Here is a 7,589-nt window from a genome sequence, read left to right as displayed (position 1 = left end):
CCCTCCCATTAAAGAAGGAAAAGAAAAAACAGGTGTCACTGAAATAAGCTGAAATTGACAAAAATAATAATAAATACAAATTTAATGAAAATCATGACGCTGCTTTTGATTCTGGACCGCTGCTCATCAGCAAAGTGCTCTAATTTGTCTGGGACAGTTTTGTTTTTTAAAATTATTCTTTTCAACCACAATTCAAAACCAACATGTTATTTAACTAAATTATAATTTTGCAAATTTTTATTTATTATTACTTTTTTCAGTTTCTAGTTATTTGAGTGACTGTTGTGAATTTTGCCTTTTCTTTAATGGAAGGGTACGAATAAATCTGACTCAGTTTTGTACTCATGTCGTGTTGAGAAAAGAAAACCGATGCTTTGATTTGTCTCATACTTGGGTTTACTTGCAAAATTAAATATATTCCCATCAGCTGTATGCTTCATTCATCCTGCTTTTCAAGTATTAGCACGATGACATTTTAAAATTAACCCTGTAAGGTATTGTTAGAGTTTATGTTTAAGCTCATTCTATGGCTAACTGCAGATCTCACTGTTGTTGGTTTTAGTTTATTTTTTATTGTGAGTTGACACTTGTTAATGCTGTTTTTGATGCCATACTTAAATCTCACATTCGATATCTTTCACATATTGCCAGCTGTTACCTTTCCAGTTGAGCAGAAACACACGAGGACACAGTTCGACGGAGAAACGAGGCGGCGGTGAGCGTTTTCTCCGGTGTTGTATGAAGGTGAGAAGAAAATCCCATCCTGATGTCTGAAACACAGAAAGAGCAGTCGGTGGAAAAGGTCACACACATGCACAGATGTTCACACATGAACACAGGAGTACACTTACAGCTGCACACGCATGAACAAACACAAACACACATGTGCAGACACACAAAGGTCAACATCTCCCTGATGGTTATTGATGCTGGAACGAGTCCTTTTATTTTCTCCCCTGTTCGAGGTAACTGAGAGCTTCCTGTGAACGTGTGTGAGACACAATGTGCCATCGATTTATCGAGCAAACGGCAATCAGAAAAGTTGCTAAATGATAAATGAAGACTGTTTTTTACTTGTTAGACGTCACAGATCACACAAGCAGCAGTGAACTCAATGTAATTGATTAGTTTTAATTTAAAATAATAGCAAGAAAATGCTCCTAGGCTTCCATCTGTATTATTGTATACGTACAAATGATCTTGGTCACCAACTCCTCAGCATCACTCTGTGTGCATCCAGAACGCTCTAATCTGTCAGATGGGACGCTGCACAGATAAAAGCCGCTATAGGGGATCTCCTTAAGGATGGATTATCGGAGGAATGTCACAGAATTAGAGAATTAATTCAGTTCTCTATTTATGTTTATTTACTCACAAGGAGGCTGGCAAAGCAGAAACGTCCTCTATTATTATTACATTAGGGAGAGTTTGACAAGTAATTTCGAAAACGTATAGATGATTAACCCATTAGAGGCCGTGGGAAGGTGTTGGTCTGAGCTGGGAACTGAAACTCATATTGAAAGGCTGACGATATATTCCAACAACCACAAGAAATGAGCACTTTATGAAGAACACCAACTAATACTGGTTGGTCTCCCTCTGGTCTCAGTTCTCCAGCTTTGGCAATATTTAGACCACAAGTTCACACAGCAGGTCTTCAACTTGGATCATTTAGTTAGAATATAAAGATATGATGCATTGAACTGCAGAAATGTCAAAATTCGCACTAGATGGCAGAAAAACTATGGAGTCGCCACGATTTTGTGCACAAGCTGTCAACAGATAATACAAACTACATGATCAATTAAAAATTTCCCCCCAAAAAACAAACGACAACATGGGGAGATGATGAGAAGACAGATATCTTGGTGCTAAAAGAAGATGGACACAGTAAGAGAGTTACTGCTAACTAGATTAAAATCAGCAAAACAGTAAAACCAGTAAACCCTGGAGAAGAAAACACAACTTGATTTCACCAAGAACCACAAAGACAGACGCAGAAGACATTGGTACCAGTATGTAAATCTTCTCCTTCTGCTCCATTATGACATCAGCCATCTCCCTTTTTCTCAGCTGCACATTCATCCTGATATCCTGGACTGAACACATTGCGAAACCTGTTGACCATAACTGGAGGAGCCCGCTAGAAGACAGTAAACTGTAATGAGCTACGCTATGCAGACAAGCTGTGGAGTTTAGACCAAGTGTGATTGGTGTTAAGGGGCCCAAAGTGTGCCAAGAACACATCCCCCCCCAACACCACCACCACCTGCAACCTGGACTGTTGACAGCAGCCTGACAGAAGCCATGTTGGTGACATGGACTCACGCTGCTGATGCCAAACTGTGACCCGACCATCTGCAGCCTCAGCAGACGATCAGAGAAAGACACTTTTTTGTTTCGGCGAGTCCGTGCCTGCCGTTTGTTGGCCGACCGGAGTGGAACCAATGTTGTCCTTTGCAGTTCGGCCCGTCTGAGAAGTTGTAAAGTGGTTATCGGAGCTGCTGTAGCCTCTCTGTCGGCTCCACCCGCTCGTATCCTTCTCCTCTGACCTCCACCGTCAACGAGACCAGTCTGTCTGCTCTCTCTTCTCTCTCTTCTCTCTTTTCTTTTAGTTTTTCGCACCATTCTGACACTGCTGTGGTTAAAAATCCCACCGACGGTCACACTCACCAACGAGGACTTCAGCTCCTGATCGATACTTGCAGGACTTCATTCCTGCCTGATTGGATAACTGCATGAATAAGTCGGCGTAGAAGCGTTACAGAAACGTCCAGAGCACAGTAATTAAGCTGACAGTGTTCGATGGAACGATGGACGCTTCTTTCCTGCTGAGTTATTGCTTGTATATAATCTCTCCTCTGTGCTGCTTCGTGGTCCAGTCTTTAAACACAGCAGTCACAAGATGATGGAGTCGGTTTTCGGGTTATTAATGACATTTTAAACCTTCGCTCTGCTGCCGTCCAGAGAGCTGAACTGTCCAATGTGCTCACTGTTGTTTGTCTCATCGAGGAGAATCTGCTGCGAGCTGGTGACCAACAGCAGAGTTCACATCTGCTCGTCATCACCCAACCTGTATTTCTTATTCTTATTTTTTCTCCCCTCCTGCACTATACAGTAAGTTTACTTTCTTTCCTGTCGGCAGCAGCCTTGTGTTGTTTTGTATCACGTCTCCTGCTGAGCTTTGTGCAAAAAGGCTTTTGCCAGTATCCAGCCTCTGAGTCATCTCGCTGCTTGGGTCCAGAATGCACAGTGAAACTTATTTTAGGCAAAAAAAAAAACAGCCGTATTAGCACAAGAGTCCACAGAGTTGGACTTAGAGGAGCCAACCCCAACTGTTCAGTGTCCTGACATTCAGTACATTCTGTCTCTCAGAGCGTTAACCCGTAAATGTCCGTCTGTTTTACCGAAAAAATCATAAAAACCCTCAACGTGTTTGGTTATGTAACACAGACTGAGCCACCAGACAAGATCGTGTTGCTCGTGGATGATTTACATCCACATGAAGTCTGTGGTTCATATGAAACGATGACATTTCTCTCAGTACAACGCTGGGCTTATGCTAAACAAGAGACTGTAATGATCTACTATTACATCAGAGAAGGTTATAACAACATAGACTATTGAAAGTATGTGGACACCAAACTGTCACATCATTGGTGTGCATGTAGTGAGTTAAATGAATAAGTAAATGTGGCGTCCACACATTAAAATTTCATTTTACACTATTGTATACCTCAACAACATCTAAAGCAATAAATGTAACATCAGTCCTCAGAAACGTTGCAGGTTCATGTTTTTACACATAAATAAGCAGCTGAAGGATGATTATAAACGAAGCAGTCCGTCTCCATGTATCCGTGACTCGATAATCCGACCCTTAACAATCCAACAACCACCTTAACACACCGACGGCCTTGGATTCTGACTCCGATGTGACATTTTATGTCACAAATCAGGATAACGGCATATTATCTGACTGAACAATCCGACACAGGTGAGAAGTGATGCCTCAGACCTCCACCTCTGTTGGTCTTTCCAGTTAGATGGCTTCTTTCACTCCTCCCTCAAACCATCCCCTGGCCAACATCTGTACATTATTGTTTTCAAATGGGCGTCCGTCCATTGTCGTTAAGATGCAGGTGGACTGCTGAGTCCAGTCCTGAGGAGCTAATGCTAGCTGGTCAGAAGCATAAAGAAACAAACAAAAATGGAAAAACACAGCACCAGACAGGCTTGTTCGTATACTAGTGGGTTCCTGTTGTGCATGATTTTGTAATTTGTCATCATCAACTTCTACAATTAGTGTCTGGTGTTGGTTCTGTAGAGGACGAATGGAAGTGATTCTGTTCTCACGGCGTATCAGGAAAGTGATTTGTGAGTTTTACCATCTTCTCACCTTTTCTGTCATTTAAAAAAAAGAAGCACATTTATTGTTAATCTCACCCTGACGGTTCTCTTGTGCCGGACAGACGAGCGTACGGCTTCGAAACCGGCCTCGAAAAGCCCGTGTTGAACTAAATCCTTCAGGCCCATTAGGGGAGGAAAAACGCTCAGAGAACAGCCAAAAAAATAAAGAATAAAATAATACAAATTGAATTGAAGTCGGTCCAAAATCACCATTGTGATTTGCCATCTGAAAAAATGACCACAGAGATTCACCATCTGGTAATCGCTTTGTACTGTTCTGTGGGTCCGACACACGTCTGAGGATGCGCCACATGTTCGCCTGCTTCTCTGAGGTCACATCTCTCCAGACAACGCTGGGCTGTAATTGCATGTGTGTGTGTCTACGTGTGAGGTTTGAGCCGGAGCTTAATTGAATAGGAGGTAAAGGCCACGGCGTTCCCCTACGGTGCCGACTCTAAATGTGGCCTCGCTGGAGAGGAACCGAGGGGAAATCGAGCTCGGAGACACAGAGAAAGAAAAGGGAGAGGGAAAGAAGGGAAAGAGGGCGAGATGACTATAAATTTGACATTCCTCAGAGAGTTTGAATAGAAAGACTGACAAAGAAGGAGAGCGTGGCTAAATGCGGGCTCCCCGATGAGACGGAACGAGCTTGAGAGAAAAGAAAACGGGAGCGACAAAGAGAGCGGGAGAGAGAGAGAGACTTTATCTAAATGTGTCCGTCCCCAGCGAGCGGCGCCGCGACCAGGGGAGCTGTCCTTGGTTCTGAATAAGCCTCTGGCAGGGAACCAAGTCAAGCAGTTAGCATTGAGCACACTGCACAGGGCTGAAGGCTTCCACGCTACCTCACTGCCTCCCTGCTCATCCGTCTGCCTCCCGTCTGCTTTAACCCTCCGTCACCCCGTCGGTGGAGGCCGCAGAGACGCAGCACAGGCAGCAAAACACAGCAGCTCTCTGTTCAGGTGGGTCCATGTTTAGTTTATCTGTATTTACCATTGTTTTGTTTTACTTTTCTTTATTTTTTCTCTCTTCTTTTATAATTATTTTTTGCTATTAGCTGGAAAATATGTGTAACTTTTCACAATGTTTAGCTGCAAAATGTGATTTTTTTTTTCTAAAGTCATTAATTTATGTTTAAAATAATGAACTATGAAACATACATTTTTTTTACTTTTTATTTTTTCTTTTTCTTTGTTTTTTTTTTGCTGTTGGTTAGAAAATATGTATAACTTTCAACAATGTTTAGCTGCAAAATGGGATTTTCTTTTTTGTTAGTCATTAAATGATGTTAAAAAAAATAAACTATTCAACATATATTTTTCTTTTAACTTTATTTTTTCCTCTTTATATATATTTTGCTGTTAGTTAGAAAATATGTATAACTTTTCACAATTTTTAGCTGTAAAATTTTATTTTTGTGTCATTTTTTGATGTTAAAAACAAAACTATAAAACACACATTTTACAGTGACATTTAAAAATAGATAAATAAAAGCAACAACAAAAGAGTGGCGTTTATCTTGAGTATTTAGTTTGCAATGCAAATACAGTTGTTGTTGTTGTTGTTGTTGTTGTTGTTTGACCCTCTTAACACCAAACCCCACCAGTGAGTTTGAAAGGCGAGTTATTTTTAAGGAATTTACCAATATGACACCATTTATTGGAGCCAGAAACTCTAAAAAAAACATAAAAAGAATCAGTGGAGTTTCAGCTTTCCGATGGTCATGTCTTTGGGTGACACATGTTGGAAATATGCTGTAAATGGTGGTTCCCAGTTGTTTTTGTTTTACTAAATTAAGATAGTAATTAAATAAATTTGACAGTTTATTATGAGCTCTCTCCACTTGCAGCTGTGATTGTGGCGTTTCCATAGTTTCCATTGAGCAGTAATGAATCAGAAGGTGATGATTTGTTCATAAACTCACTTTGTCGCTTTAGTAAAGTGTTGCCCCAAAAACTGCACAATGGCCAAATATTATAAAACAAGGCAGGACTTTGACAGCAAGAGGGTTTTACTCTCTGGAACTATTTGTTGGCAGCTTCACAGCAAAGACAAGGGAAGACCATAAAACCATTTTTACATTTTAGGAAATCTCAACAAGAGAGCAGACAATGATATGTTTTCTAGATTGTTGAACTTTTCCTGATAGCTACATCACTGAGTTTACATATTAAGCATTAACATATCTGAACCAACAAAAAACAAAGCTGCTGTTTACGTGTAACTAGAGCTACATTAGAGATCAAGCTAACCGTCACTTCTTGGGTTCGTCTCTCAGCTGTTGTGGGTTTCCTTCGCTGCCTTCGATGTTCGTTTTGTTTCATCAGATTTCTTCAAAGAGAGGAAAAAAAAGGAGAACATCACCACACTCCAAACATGCACAGAGAGAATATTAACGCTCATCTTGATGCAGTGATTGAGATAAACCCGGTTCATTTCCAGGCTGCCTAAAAGGTCTCCATCCGCTGTGGGTGAGTAGAAGCTGTCTGGGTGTTGCCATAAAGGGGAATATTCATCCGCTGCCAGTTCCTCGTCCATAACAAATGTTCTTTTTTCCATATTTCTGTGGCAGCGTGGAAGCTGTGTGTCGCTCCACTCCGGACCTGTTGATGAGAACACACTAACACCTCCGGAGGTGGGAAAGGTCCCGACCCGGTGAATGTTCAGGTGGAAACCAAGTCCATTATTAACTCTCTGTGTTTCTCTGCCACGCACAAAAATCACCGCCTCTGCCTTTTATAAAACCGAGCTTACGCGTGTCACGTCGACCTCGTGAGCCAAAACAGAAATGATGGTTTTGGTTTGAGGTGTCAGGACACCGTGTGCCACCAGAAAGGCTTCAACACAGCCTGACACTGATCCTCCAAGTCTGAGACATTCTACCAGAGGGACGGATCCATGTTTTTTTTTTCCCCAAAAGACTGTTGCTCCTTTTGTGTCTTGATGATGATGGTGTTGTGGTACCATCTTGCAAAACTGGTGAGAGATTTCAGCAATTTGTGTCACCGGGACGCCAGATTTTATCGATTTGTTTTCAATGTAGGTGAGTGAAAACCAAGCAAAGAGGTGCACCGTGTTTTTCGCGTGTTTTTGCAAATATTTCAAATCCAATCAGGTTTATTGTCATGTTGCTGCACATACACAGTAGTACAGGCAAGATGAGAGAGCGTTTCTTCAGGATT

This window comes from Stegastes partitus, unplaced genomic scaffold (genome assembly GCF_000690725.1).
Source record: "Stegastes partitus isolate 25-593 unplaced genomic scaffold, Stegastes_partitus-1.0.2 Scaffold1761, whole genome shotgun sequence".
NCBI lineage: Eukaryota > Metazoa > Chordata > Actinopteri > Pomacentridae > Stegastes > Stegastes partitus.
This window is presented reverse-complemented; position numbering follows the sequence as displayed.